Source organism: Phyllostomus discolor, chromosome 5, assembly GCF_004126475.2.
Source record: "Phyllostomus discolor isolate MPI-MPIP mPhyDis1 chromosome 5, mPhyDis1.pri.v3, whole genome shotgun sequence".
Lineage (NCBI taxonomy): Eukaryota > Metazoa > Chordata > Mammalia > Chiroptera > Phyllostomidae > Phyllostomus > Phyllostomus discolor.
Window position 1 is genome coordinate 75824858 of NC_040907.2, and position 15942 is coordinate 75840799.

The following is a 15942-nucleotide window of genomic DNA, read 5'->3' on the forward strand; positions in this document are numbered from 1 at the left end:
GACAACCTCTGGGGGCTCAACAGTAGCACACAAGAACATGAGTTGCTATAAATACCAACTCAATATAACTTATTTTCACTGTGTCTTTAAAACGGACCACAAACGAGAGTTAGCACTATTTCTTATCTGGATTACTGTAGTAATATCCCTGCCCCCCTCTGACCTCCGGTGAACTACCTGGGTTCAATTTTCACCCTCTAAATCAAGAGCTGGCAAAAATTATCTGTGGACCAAATACAGCCAGCCACCTAGTTTTTGGTATAGTCTGTGATTTGTTTTTGCATTTTAAAATGGCTGAAAAGAAAACAAAGGAACAAAACTTACTGGTTTCACCTGAAAATTATGTGAAATTCAAATTTCTATAGTTTATTGGAACACAGCCACACTCATTCCTTCATGTATTGTCTGAGGCTGCTTTTGTGAAACAATGGCAGAGCTGAATGGTTGCGACAGAAATCGTACAAAAGCCAAAAATATTGACTATTTGGCCCTTTGCAGCAAGTTTCCCAACCCCTGTGCTAAATCACTGGCGTGCGACTCTGGCTGCACATTGGAATCACCTGGGGATTTTGGTAACACGGTGTCTGGACTCCATTGCCATAGATTCCAATTTAGCTGCTCTGGGCTGCAGCCTGGGATCGGAAATTCTTATAATCTTTGTGGGTGACGCTAAAGTGAAGCCAGGGTATAGAACCATTGCTTAACACACCTCTGTATTGAGGTCAAAGTAGGTTTCCTAGCGCATGGTCATCTAATGTCTCTCTCTTCTTCAAAAACCTTCAAGGGCTCCCTAGTGCTCAGAGAATCAAGTTTCAGGTACCATATGTACTACATATAGTACAAATGTACTATATGTACAAATGTGGCATGGCCACATTTCCCCACTAACATGAAAGGCAATGTCTTGTTCCTGACAGATCCTACGTTTTCTTGAGCCCACATCTTACTAATAAGCTTATCTCCTTTGCCTGGAACATCTTCCTTACCATCTTCCTGTGTTAAATTCAATCTGAAAAGCCTGTTTCAAAGATCACCTCTTTCATGCTGGATCCCCCCAAATGGAAAGAACCTTTTTACAGAGTGTTTACAGAGACCTCGACCACTTTCACTGTGTGCCAGCACCCCTTTGAATGCAGAAACCACGACCTGGTCATCTGTGTGGCACTTCTGCCCTCTCCCCACCCCCAACACTTTATTACAGTGCTTTGCAAACTTGAGCTTTTCAAGAAATGCTGCCAACCCTTCGATCCCCAAACATTTTGGTTTTACTCCACTGAACCTTCTAGACCTTCAAACTGTCCACCCAATCACCATTCTCTCCAGGCTTCAATTTGTGATAAAACCCTTCAACTTCAGTAAACTCCGTTTCCCTATTTCTTTGTCCTTCCTTCTCTCCACAAGCTCCTGCTCCCCACACTATATTAATCCAATCACTTGCCCTGAGCAATTTAGATGCCATCTGTGCACTGAGGGTGCTCAGCATTCCTTGCTCATTCCTCTTTGATTAGTCAGCTGATGCTCTAATGCCCCAAAACAGCTTTTCAACCAGTTTTTCTGTCTCTATTCTCACCCTCTGTATCTGAAATCCATTCTCTGAGTTCTAAAACTGAGTTAGATGCTAATTGAATGACACATCCATTCACTTGTGAGTCCTGAAGAAATGGAAAGCAGGCCACTGGACTCAACAGATCTTACTCTCTAGTGGAGAGAAAAAACAATCACTATACTGGGTGGGGCAAAAGTTGGTTTACAGTTGTGAGTATGCAAAGCAGTTTATTCTTGTATTACTATTTATTAGTTATTATATTATTTTCTATACAAATAAGTATAAACATACTTTTGACCCATTCCATACTTAACCAGCCACCAGCACACAGTAAGGATCTAAATGTTATACTAAATGAATTCTTACAAATCTGGGTAATAATCTTTGGTATTAATACAGATCACCAAGTAGCTGTACCAAGGAATGATTCTTACACAGATAAGTAAATCAACAGAAACTTACGTTAACATTATTTTTATAACTAAAAATGGTGCTTCAATATGATAATTATAAAAACTCCAGAATTTGACCTTGTTTCCCCTGGGATTCTGCTTTTGAATCAATTTATATTTTACGCACAATTTTTAAAAACATGTCTGCTCTCTCACAAAGCTTGCTCCTCTCTCTGACAGCTGTACACAGGATAGGGCGACATCTTCCAGTGCCTTTTGCTGGATGGAGGAATATTAAGAACGGAGAAAATCACAGCTATGTAACACGGACTGCCCTTACCTTAAAAATAAATAAATAAAGACAGTGACCAGTGACAGTTCAGAATGTAGTCAGATTCCTGATTTGTTGTCCTTGTACTAGATACTACGTTTTGTAACATTCTAAACACCAGATAGCACAAGAATAGTCATGTCCCCACCAAGGACCTCCTCCCTTCAGTTATTTTGAAGCTAAGCAGTTTGACAAAGAAAAAAGAAAGGTTCTAATCTAATTCTTGTTACATTTTCTTTCTCACAACTGTAGTTTATCTAGACCAATTCATAGACATAAATATTACCCATTTGTGAAGGTTTCACTGTTATTTCTAAAATTTAAAAACATTCCTTTAACCTACGACAAAATAACTATTCTCTCAGTGGCATTTTAAAAGGATTAGCAGTTACCGTGCTAAAACTCTTAAGCCTGTCCCATCATCACAACCAGCAAACAGTGCAGGGTAACAAATTTTCTTCTCTCTGGGTACTACAGATTTTATTTTTGTCTTCGAAGTCTTACTATATTATAAATTGTTTGAAATTAGGGAGGCTGGAAACAAGTGGTTTTATTTACCCTTTTCCTACTTGCTTAAGAATCAGGTCTGATAATTATTTTAGTAAGGCACTATACAATTACACAAAAAAATCAAAAGTAGGAAGTTATATTAGAGGTGTGACTGTGAGAGTAATATTTTGCAAGTGGGTACAACAAATGCAGTGTGGTTTTTTCTAATTCGCACCCTGGAATTACATGCATTTCTGAATTGTTATTAAATGTTTCTCTTTCTTTTATATATAAAGAGATGGTAACTGCCTTTACTGAATCTGACATCCAGTGAGGATGAGCTTGGGCGCTCAGCATTGTGAAATGCAGGTTGTGCAATCTGGATCGGCAGGAACTCTGTTAACGCTCTGAGCCTCATACCAGCTTCCAGAGGCTAATCCACATAGCCCCTAAGGGGAAAAATGATGAACAAAGAATGGAGAAAACTAAATTTCTCTGACCCACAGATAAGCCACTATATAGTTCTAAAAACTGATCAAAACCAATGCATCTCCTTCATGGCCCCGAATAAGCCCTGCAGTCACCCCATTTGGAGAAGAGCTTGAAAATTGCTCTGTGCCCGTTATTGCTGTGTCTCCAGATAAGCCCACAACTCGTTTTTATTATGATTCCTCGACTGGGACCTGGAAGGTCAGACATGACAATGTAGGCTTGATAACTCTCCTACTTTCTACATCTAATTTAGCACCTACTGTAAAAAAATCATTTCTATCAGCAGTGCAACCATCACTGATATCTCTCTCTGTCCCATCACACCAATATTAAGAGTCTAAAATTCATTTCAGGGGTGGCTGGGCTTTTTGACCTATCTTCTCCTCAAGTACTATGTCAAAAATAGACTTATTTTTGTTCCATATATTAAACATACACATTTTCTTTTTTATCTTTGGCTTTTATGATAAAGGAGTCTTTATTTGATAACCAGAAGACAATTTAATATACAGCTCAATCTTCTCCACTTGCTTGTCCTCGAGTCACTTCAGAAATCGGTCGATTCTTTTTTATGTGGTCAAGCAAGTTTACTACACAGATAGTGGATGAAGATTTCTGAGGTTGGCTCTGAGCCTAGCAATCTTTTAAACCATTGGCAGGAAGGGTACAGAAATGTACATGTGGGAGGGTTGGGGGTGGCTCCAGGGCCTAGGAAACTAGACGAAGGGCAGGCAGGAGGAACATGAGGTAGCTGAGCTTTCCCATGTCCATGCCAATACCTCATACAAGGCTACTTACATATCATTCATGTTACAGAAGAGCTTGCAGAGAAGTTACCCCATGAGTACAGGCCTCACCACTTTAAGTAATGAGAAAATAGGTCAAATGTGATCCTTCCACTAACTCCACCACCACAGAACCCTTTGGTGGCTAAAAACTGCTGTCCCATCGGCCAGGCTCTCCACTCTTACGGAGGCCTCTGCCCATCACCTGAAGCACATCTGTCCTCAGGGACAAGAGCAGGCCTGTGCATCAGCCCGGGAACCGCCCTCATCTGCCCGTCAATCTCTCATCTCCTGCCTCTGTTTCCTCTCCTTTCCTCTTCAGCAATGGAGAGCTGAGCAGTGAAGGACCCTGCCATCCACTTACTGTGTACATTGTATGCTTTGTACTTTTCAATGGGAGAGGAGCCTAAGGTATTTCAAGGAGGCCTGTAGGTTTAACATGCATGCAAAATGACAAGTGTCTTAGAAGCTGAATAAACTGTGATCATTTTGAAGGAATTACGCTTGCCCTGACCAGCGTGGCTCAGTAGGTTGGGCGTCGTCCAGCAAAGTGGAAGGTTGCCAGTTCGATTCCAGGAACAACATGGGATTCAACTGCATGGAATAACCTAAGAAACTTTTTGTTAATAAACACTGTGAATTTATTTTTCTTCCTTATGATTTTCTTAATAACATTTTCTTTTCTCTAGCTTACTTTATTGTAATATATCACATAATACATGTAACATACAAAATATGTTAATTGTTTGGCTTCTGTAAGCTCTTTGTAGTAAAATTTGTGGGAAGTCAAATAATACATATATTTTCTTTTTTACTTATTTTTCTATTATAGTGGACATTCAATATCACATTAGTCTCAGGTATACAGCATAGTGGTTAAACATTTACATAATTTACAGAGTGATTCCCCGGTAAGTCTAGTACCCACATGGCACCCAACACAGTCATTACTGTATCATTAAGTACATTCCCTATGCTATGCTTTATCCCCACGATTACTTTGTGACCGAAAAATATGGAACGCTTCATGAATTTGCCTGTTATCCTTGTGCAGGGGCCATGCTAATCTCTGTATCATTCCAGTTTCAGTATGTGTGCTGCCAAACGGGGCACTGCACTTGTATTTTCAATGGCAAGGAGGTCGAGGCCCCTGACCCCACCTTGTTCGGGGTCCACTGTAACCTCCTTCTCTTCACCCGGCAACTGGATCTACTAGCTTCCTTCACCACCAAGAGCAACTGACTGTAAACTTTTAAAAAAAATTTCAGAGCAATATTGGAAGTTCTTTATCAATCTATGAATTGTAGAGAAATACCACATACTCTTTTTACTTCTTTTTCTTTTTTAATCTTAAGTCATTATATTCATGTGCACCTAAACAAGTGCCCAGGTTGGAGAGTTTGCCTTGGTGTAGTCTTTTGTGGGGTATGTAGTTTGATTTTGGCAGCTTGGTTCACCCTAAATCCCCTGAGGCATTTGGTTATTTTTCCAGTTGTTTTCCCGGATCAATTATACACACATATAATCTAAAAGAGTCAACAACCAGCTCAATAGTTTCCCAGCTTCCTTTTCCATTTTTGCTTTGTTAGAAGTAACTACCTTCAACTCTTACAGCTTATTATTTTGGTATTTGTACAACCATATTGTTAAATAATATAACTTCATTGCTTTCCTAATATTTGAGTACTAGACACTATCTACTGATTTCCCACGATGGAAGATGAGCTTCCCATGCCTGCCCCATGTGCGTGTGCATCTCCCGCCTTCACTTCCCAATGTAACTGCAGCACATCTGTGCTATTTTGAATTCAGCTATGGAATAATTATGATTGTATATTCTTTCCTACATAGGACTTCTAAAAAGTCATTTTCTTCATTTGTTTAACTTAATACAAATTTATTGTTAATTCAATCTCAAATTCTTTTCCACTTATCTAAATCACTGTTCAGGAAGTTTCGTTTACACTAAGTATTTCTTCTTTTCATCTTCTGGAAGGTACTTCTTCTGTAGCTTTCTAGCTGCTCTGATTTAGTCTAGCTGCTCTTGAGCTTGGACACATAGCTATCACTCTTGCCATCACCCTGGGCCTGAAAGCACAATTTTTAAGACATGGGAATTTTATTTTATTTTTTTCTAATAACCACAAAATAGAAGTTTGTTTTTAAATTTTATTTTTATTTAAGTTTCCCAACTGTTCACTTCCCAGCCCTAAAGATTAGAAGATTACTAAGCATAGATGATTTTAATAATCAATTGTTAAAAACAAACAACCCCCCCGCCTCCCCCAACCAAACCAGGCCCAAAGTGCAGTTGCTTAAGTAAACCCATATCAGCAAACTAAGATTTAAGTTAACTACACTTCTGGCCCTTCCAGAAATGGCATCTTAAACCGGTCAATCAGGAATCACCTGACCAGCACTAGTCAGGTCATCTGCAGGACAGGCCACTGCTATCCATCCCTAACGGAAAGTAACCTTGCAATAACCGCCCACTTTTTGTCCAGGGCAACTTCCTTGTTCCTGTTTCCTTCTGCTTATGAAAGTCTTCCACTTTCTGCAGCTCCTCAGAGCTCCTTTCTAGATGCTGCATTGGGTCCTGCCTAGTTGATGAGTCATTGAATAAAGCCAATAAAATCTTTAAAATTTACTCAGTTGAATTTGCTTTTTTACAGGTTATTTTTTAAAAGCTTATTTTCTTTGTTTTCTTTAACTGAGATATCATATAATTGGTCCTCAACCTTTTGTGGGATAAGAATGCCTTTAAGAATCTGATGAAAACCAATGAGTCCCTCCTCCCAGAAAAAAAAATCTATACAGACCCTTAAACTGTTCCACACAGCCTCAGCTGGTTTCCAGAGCCTTGGAAGTCTGTGCATGGGCTAGCCCAGGTTAAGAAACTCCTGCGTAGTTTTTAATTCCCTCAAGACTCTCCTCAAGGCCTGGGAATTTTGTAACATTCATCTTAGCGCTTGTGGACCTTATAAAGAATGCTGATTATTCTTTTTTGCTTTTATTATTTTAAAAATCAAGAAAATTAATGCTACAATTTTAATTCCCAGCAGCACAATACATCACCAGGATGCAGAGTGTATGATGCCGTGTCCACAAATGACAACGTGTACAGCACCGTTTAACACTTTTTACATCATATTAACTCTCGAGGCTCTGAGTAACAGTTTCACTTCCAAGACAAAAATAGCATTGTAGAGCTAAGCATTAATGAGAGAAATTTGGAGGTAATAACTGTAGTTCCTAACTTTTACACAAGTTATGCTCTTTTTAAGCTGGTGGTTTGGGATCAGGCTGCACTCTTTTCATTATAAATGATGACTACATTCTGATGGAACTTACGCACCCTCAAACTCCAAACAATATTAAAAAATCCAGTCAATTATGTAACCTTAAATACAGTTCTTTCAACTGTATTTAAGTGGCATTTATAAACCACTTTTATGAGTTGTTTTCAGTTTCACGTCATATCGCACCAATCTTGTAGTGGTCTCTTTTTTGTTCTGTCCCAGATCTCTGTGAGCACAGATTCTGGAAGTTCTATCTTTGTTCTTGACCTGTTTTTATTCTCGTAGGTTTATATGGAGCATATTCACTAACCAGATATTCAAGTTCTTACGAATAAACCAATTTCCCAAAGTTGTTGTCCTCCAGTGTCTTCAGCAATCGTGCGGCCAGCCAATATTTAATTTTCCATTCCACCCCAACCATGCATTGTTGGGGTCTGCCATCTACCAGGAAGTGCCTAACGTGACTGTTCTACTGTGGCCAGAAAGTGAGCCAGTTGGGCGACACAAATCACTATGTGCAATGGTCCTTGCCAGGGCCATGGATGGCTTTAGGACAATCTGTGTACTTCCCAAACATATTCACAATTTGTTTTTGCTGGGAAAAGTGAATATGTATGCATGTCATAAATACTTTATAGATATATAAAATGAGATTCTCAAAAAAATGTTAAGAACCATGGACTAGATTACGGAGATATGAAGGCCTCTTATAAACTACTACATTTGGTGTTCATGAAAGGCAATATTCTTTAAATATCTGATGTTTTGAGAGGAGCAGCTCCATCTACGGAAGGGAGTAGTAGACGGGCACAGGCCTAGCTCATTCCCTCACTATTAAACCAAAAGACACAGAGTGAACTGGGCTCTCTGTCTGTAGCACAGTGACAAGCATACCCTTTGGAAGCCTGAAGCCCCGTTTCAGGGAGCTTCTCAAAGTTTTAGTTTCAACCCACTTATAGTCCCTCTCCCTTAGAAGAGTTCTAATAAGAAAGTATTCCCCACTTGATTGTACGTGCAGTGATATTTGGGATCAAGAGTACCAGGCACATAATGTGCCTACAATTTCATGTAGTCTGTGCTACTTAGGGTTTTCTGAGGCCTCTACGTCAGAAGGAAAGCGTCCACAAGACCCGTGGAAAGACACACAGACAGAGCCAAGTTAAGGCACACCATGATGAATAAGCAAGAGAGGCAGCAGGCCACAGAGGTTCAGAATACCATCCGGATCAAGGCCCAACACATATTTCCTGAAAACTCTTTTTTTTTTTTAGGACAATGACAACAAGGTCTAGCAAGATAGTTAAGAATTAAAGATGAGTGACTATAATATTTTTTAATGTTTGTAAATTTCCTCAAAATTTTCATTCTGTTTGTCTCCTGTTCTCAATAGACCTTAGCGAAAAAATTAAAAAATCAAAGTGAAAAAGGAGTTTGGGGACAATAAGGAAAGGCTTAGATTCTAGACCTTGTTTGTAGCAGGTCCTGAAATGAAAGAAAACACGGGGCCTGTTGGGAAAGAGAAGTGGGATGTCTGGGGGCAGGCTGCAGACAGACGCAGCGCCAGAGCCTGGCCTGAACACTCACAGGCACCCTTCGAACGGCCAGAACGGTGCCAGTGGTATGGGCCTGTGGTCCCGACTGCTCGCCCTTTCTGGCCCACCCGTGGATGAAGCACTGGGTAACCATTTTATCTCACCAAGCCTCAGTGAGCACAGATTTCTACATCTTTATGGTTGCCATGCTGGTTAAAGCATTTTGCCTTTATATGAGTAAAACTTTGGCTCTAAAATTCTATACATTTAAAATAGAAATTGAGGATTCTGTATGTTAATTAAGCCTCTTAGAGCTTTATTTTAGGCACTGCTTTTCTTTCTCCCTTGCCATTATAGTTTATTATAGATAGAGTGGCTAGGAATCAGAGTATAGAGACAGGATGCTTGGTTTTAGATCCTAATGCCATCACTGGCTGTGTGACTTTGAGCAAGTTACTTACACTCTTTATGCCTCAGTTTCCTCAGTGTAAGATAGGGATAAGAACTGTCATCATCCAGGGCTGTTGTGAAGATGAAATGAATCAATATTTGTAAAGCCCCAGAAGAGTGCCTAGCACGTGGCGAGTGCTACACAAGGTGGAAACCAGCAGCACCACCCAGTTCACAAGTCAGAAGTGCTCCTTCAGAGCCTCCCTCATTCCTTCTTTTCTGCATATTCTCATGTTGGCCACCAGTGCTCAGACCTGTTGACCTCATAGCCACACTCTTTTTCCCCTCTCAATTCCTGTCTGCAGCCTTTCTCTACTTTGATGCATCCTGCATATTGTTCTTAATTTCATCTTCCTAAAATACTACTGAAATTGTGTCACTCCTCTGCTAGAAACATCACAACAGTGGATGTTGTCTACGGAGTACAGATAACACACTTCTGGTGGCTCCACTTGTGGTCACTACCTGACAAGGTGTGAGTCCCGATGCAACTAACTGCAGAGTCAAAATTCTTGTGACTGGCCCCAAACCACCTGGGAAAGTCTTTCTCATTATTCACTACAAACCCTGAATTTCAAAAGAACTAACTCTCTTAACATTTGGTAGAAACAAATTGTACTTCACTCCTCATGTTTTTCATATAGTAAAAAACTAATAGTTATGGGTTAAATCCCTGGACAGGGCACATACAACAATCAACTAATGAATGCATAAATAAGTGGAACAACAAACTGATGTGTGTCTTTCTCTCTCAAGTGAATAAATAAAAATTAGAAAAATAAAAGTTCCTTTTTTGGACAATGACCTTGAACATCTCACTCATGAGCCTCCAAGTTTTAACAGCCCTCCATGTCACTCTTAAAGCATTCGGCACACTTTCAACATATACTGTCCTGCATTATCGCCATTTGTGTCATCTTTTTCTTCCTTTCTGGAGTGTACATTCCCTGAGAGTAAGGGACACCTAGGAGTCATCTTGACTTGTGGTGTAGCACCCAGTCTAGGCCCTTGAATAGAGGGACTTACCTGATACTAGGTAAATTAGTTCATGTTATCCTAACTGTAGTTTTAACTATGATTTTTAACATAGCAGCAGGTCTGACTACCAAAATGATCAAGAATCTAAAAGCCCTGGCTGGCATAGCTCAGTGGATTGAGCACGGGCTGGGAACCAAAGTGCCCCAGGTTCGATTCCCAGCCAGGGTACATTCCTGGGTTGCAGGCCATAACCCCCAGCAACCGCACATTGATGTCTGTCTGTCTGTCTCTCTCCCCCTCCCTTCTCTCCCTAAAAATAAATAAATAAAATCTTTAAAAAAAAATCTTAAGTGACTCTCCAAAGCTGTGTTCTTGGTCATCTTGGGCACTAGGGCTGCTATGGTGAAGGCACACAGGTGAGAAGGGCCAGCAGTCTCCTTGAAGCCTGGCCCTGTAGCATCTGGCTGCTAACAGAAGATCACAACAGTCTTTAAGTTCCTCAATGAAAGAGAGAGCACTTCGGGCACCTGCCATACCATCTATTCAGATAAACTTTTTAAACCTTGGGGGAACACACTGATTTTCACTTTAATGACATCTGACTGATCCTCCACCAACTGGTATGAAGAACGTGGAGGGCCGCTCTCTGCCACGCATTAACGTCAAGCTGGCTGGGGAGAGAGCTATGAGCGACTGCTCTGCATTAACTGTGTTCCGGCCCCAGTGATATCCATCACGTTGTGGTGCTGGATGGAATTTACATGGAGAATTTCTCCTCTATAGTTTTTATATGTGTTTGTCCTAAAATAGCAAGGTCAAAGCTCAAAGAAAGCAGTTTGAGAGGCTACTTGTGGTTTTCCCAGTTAATACAGGTTAAGAGGAGAGGCAGTATAGGAATGTAGAACACACGTATTCTTTACTTCAATAGTATGCCTTGCTCCTGAGTAACACCCAGAGAGAGTTGGTGAGTACGATGGTATTTTAGGAGAGATATTTCATTCACGACCTATGAATTCCTTTAAAAATTAAAGATATTTCATCCATGAAGTTTCTCTAACTCCTCTTGACCTAACACAAGTTTATGATCTGCACAGTTTTTGAAGATGAAACTTCTACATGTACTACCTGCTGTGTAAATATAGAGGCACTTCACAATGAAATAAAATTTCTGCCTTTCCAATTTTAGTTTCCTTTGTCACTGCATTCAATTTAAAGTATTTTCTTTATAAAAATAAGGTCTAAGAATTAAAAACTATTAAAAATAACTCAAAGATTTAGAATAGATTAAAACAAAGAAATGAAAAATCCTTTGGACTGCATAATTGTGACAGTTCAAGCCACATAAAATCGAAAGTATGAACTAAACCACTAAGAGTTTTGGGTTTTCATGGCCTATTTTTTCTTTCTTCTGTGATCCAATTAAAAACTGGGGGTTAAAAATTATGCTAAAAATGGATAACTACACAGTGGAGAAACCAGGCAACACCTTATCCAAATGATCAAAATTAACCTCACCAAGAAGGGGCAAAAGCACACGGGCCTCCGGGTATGATATTCTGAGAAGAACACCACATCACTGGTTTAGTTTCACAGGGAAAAACACACAAATCCTAAGAAAAACTGAAGCCCAAATTGAGGAACATTCTATAAAATAACTGGCCAGTATTCTCAAAACAAATGTCAATATATCATGAAAGATAAAGCTGATATATATACACATATATATGTGTACACACACACACACACGTAGATACAGAGACAGGAGCGTTAGATACAAGAGCCGATCCTGAATGGAGTCTTCTATCACAAAAACAGCAGCTACAAAGGACACTGTCGGGACTCTTGACAAAATTGGAATATGAACTGTTGATTAGGTCGAGTGCTGTATCAATGTTAATTCCATGAATTTGACAATATTGTGGTTACATGAGATACTCATTCTTAGGAAATACACATTAAATATGAACGTTTGTAATCTGCATGTCTGTAATCTACTCTAACATTGTTCAGGGGAAAATACCCATGTGTAAGTCAGTTTGTCCATCCCTTGAGAAAGAGCAAATTTGCCAAAATGTTAACAACTGATGAATATCGATGAAGTGTATATTGGAGATATACTATTCTTATAACTTTTCTATAAGTTTAAAATCATTTTAAAGAAGTTTAAAATTTTTTTAGGGCCTGTAAGTAAAAATCACTGCCATAACAGAAAAACAACTATTGAAAACAACACTTTTTAGGTCAAAGAATTCTAGAATTATTTTGAATTTCTGGGATAAATTTTTATTCTACTGTTTACATCAGCATGGAGCAAAAAGAAAGAACAGAGTCTTGGTCTCAGGCATTTCACCTAGTCACGTAACCACAGGTAACTAGACTTAACTTCTCTGAGACTCAGTTAACTCATCTGTAAAGTGAAAAAATAGTAACAGATACCTAAAAATATCACTGGAAGAATTACATGTGATAAAGCACAAGAAAAAGCACAGACTATGTTTGTTTCTGGCACAAATTAATAATGGAAGCTTCATTTCCCTGCCCTTATAACTTCTAATCTTATTTACCACTTCTCTAAAAATACTTTTATTGTATGTAGTAACAATAAAGGAGCAGGACAGTCATCTTAGATATAAGATTTTTAGATAGAACATAATTAGTAGAATGCATTTTCATCCACTTAAATGCTTATCTGCTCCTATTTGGCTTGTCAGTCCTCAATGATAAAATATACATGGTTCCAAGAGTCAGGAGTTTGCTGAAGTGTCCTATTAAATGAATGAATATATCATGTGACCTAAATACATATTTATATTAGCTCTAATACTTGGAACTACATTTGTAAGTCCAAGGAAGGTTATAAATATTAAGTTATTAATGAGCCATACTTATGGGAAAAAATAATAGAAGATCAAAAACTAAGATAGATCATTATAAGGTTCTTTATCTTTAGAAGTTGCTCCAAGAGTCTACTCACTTCTCAAGCTGGTATTAAGGTAATAAAAGTGAGTTCAAATTCAATATTACAATTTTAATAAATCGAGTTCATATGAAGGACATACAAGAATTAAGTAAACTTTGCAATTTTTCTGAAACTTAAAGAAAACAAGGCATGTAATCACTACTGAAAAAAATTTAAGATTAAAATACAGTAAAGAGGACTTTCCAAAGATAGAATTTACATTTATTTAATATAAGTTTACTCAGTACTTCTCATCCCTAGTACCATTCACCATCAGAGAGAAAAACTTATAACCACATACCTTGCTACTGTTTTAGTAATTATACATTCATAAAAGAAGCAGGGTAAAAAAATGCCAAAAGGAAAGCAAAAAACTAAATTATCGTTAAGAAACAAGTTGGGTGTAGATTTTCTGACAGGATTTTTTTTTTTACAGGCTCACTATGAAGTACAAGATAAAACTGTCATTTAAGTCAAAGCATTCATAATATATGTGACTCTTCATTGTCCTAAAGCTGGGTTATTTTAGAACATTTGAAATATTAAGATTCCTAAGACACCATGATTCCAAAGCATAGTCAACCCTGAATTTTTCTTTCAATGACTTATAATTAACAGAAGAGTCACACAATAGGGCTTTAGGTGTTAACAAAAATCTGTTTTTCTTTTCTTATCTTTACCATCCCGAAGAGAGACCAACCCAAAGAACCATGGCTCCATCCTGCAGTTACAGTGTGTACACATGTCTGGTACGTGTCTTGTCCTGTGAGTCTGACTGCACAGAGCTGATTTACGTGGCAATGGAGTTCAGTTCATCAACGTTATGTCAGGACTTAATAAAAAGTAGGGCAGTGCTCTGTGGCAGGCAGGGAAAGGTCCGACTGAGAGGGTGGGAAATTAGAAGGCTCAGTGAGGGCTGGGATTTTCTGAAAGAATGATTCAGGATAAGAGGATTCAGGAAGTATGCTCTTTAAAAAAAATCACCTGTGGCAATATAAACTAAGAGAGGTCTCACCAGTGACGCTGCTCTCTTGTAGTGCTTCACCGGGGCTGTGTACGGGTTCCTGGGCGTGAGGCACTGCATCAGCCCACCTCTGTGCACAGTTTTGATGTCGCCACACGCCCCCCACCCCTTCCCACCCCAGGAACACTTCCTTTTTAGAAACAGCACTTATTTTCTTTCATGAGAGTTAGATAAGACACCCTGCTTTGGTTTACTCCAAATTAACCACATTTGCTATATTCTCTAACATTTCAGGTTCAAGATGGTAGACAACCAATGGACTTCACAGCCCTGGCAGGGCCAAGGCATCACCAACTCTGGCAAACCCCTCTCTGCACAGCCGAGACTCAACAATCCTTGTTATTTTCACATTCTTCAGAGCTCCAAACATTATCACCCCCTTTTCCTCCAGTCTTGTAGTGTGAGAGTAGGACAAAAGGGAAGTTGCCCTATTCAAAAAGAATTTTTCAAACAATAATGATCCAATCAGAGCTCCAGCTTCTTCCAATGTTCCCAAATCCAGAGAGTTTTCTACAGGTTCACATACACACACAGTGGATAAGCTTATCTTACGGTGCTTAGAAAAATAAAAATACAAAGAAAGATAAAGAGGCTACAATGAAAAAGCCAATTCTGTAACTGCCGTGTAGACACAGTTTGGGCAGAGATAAAATCCTGTGGGAGGAGGGACAGAGAGCAGCCAAGGGTGGGGGGCTGGAGGGGCTGGCATTTCTCCTTTGAAGTGGAAGAGGCCCAGGGCCGCCCAGGAGCAATCTCCTGACCTCTTATGTCTCCAGCACCAGCAGGAGCACAGGTGGAAATGAGCTGTAATGCCCTAAATGTTAAGCATGTTTTAGGGGCCTTATAAGATGCTGAGGCCTAGTATTTGATCTGTGAGCTTGGAGTTTATCAATAGCAATTAAGTGATCTTATGTTCTGTAGAGTAAATATACTCTATTGAACATATACTTTGCTGACATACAGCTAAGCCTAGGACGGAAAACAATTAAGTCCAAAAGGAGACTATTTATTGGTCTCAGGAATGAGTCATAGATATTTCTTATTTCTTAAATCCACCTATTAGTCCCCAAACCTGTCTTGCACAGTCTCCTGCTTGAGCTTTCTGACCTGCTTATTCCTAACCCACTGCACCTAGAATGAGCTTTTGAAAACACACACGATCACTGCTATTCACTGCTATCCCATAGGCCAGCCTAAAGCTCTTTAACATGACTAACAAGAGCATCTTAGCCTACGCTTTGCCTATAGCTCCTCACTTATTTGTTGGCAACAACCTACACCTGCAGGTTGCCCTCCACCCCAGAAAAAAACAAACGAAAACTGCAACACATCTTGCTGCCCCAAATACAGGCATTTTATGCTCATTAAATGTTCCAAGTTCTCTTTGTCCTCAGGTTTTTTCACATGCTCATCATTCTAGAGAATTGGAGGGAGAGGAGATAAACACGAAAGCATGTGGGGAACTACAAGCAGTCAGGTGCTATGAGAGCATCATGCATGAGGAGGAATGGGAAGACATGAGTTCAGAGAGACGCAGGGACTTTTTGTGATCTTAAGCAAGGTAATTCGTTATGCTTGGTCCTGTCCTCGTGTGCAAAATGACTATAATAATGGTGCTTACCTCATAAAACTGTGAGAATGACATTAGGTAATAGATATGAAGTG

General features: G+C 39.4%; 1 protein-coding gene and 1 non-coding gene across 4 annotated transcripts in view; both read right to left on the bottom strand.

Annotated features, from left to right (window-relative positions):
• Positions 1–15942, bottom strand: part of CDKAL1 (CDK5 regulatory subunit associated protein 1 like 1) — a 649842-nt gene that overhangs the window by 140868 nt on the left and 493032 nt on the right. The gene's annotated exons all lie outside the window — the stretch shown is intronic.
• On the bottom strand, positions 5045–5148 carry LOC114498224. The gene has a single exon (XR_003684670.1). It is a non-coding gene; the product is annotated as a U6 spliceosomal RNA (small nuclear RNA).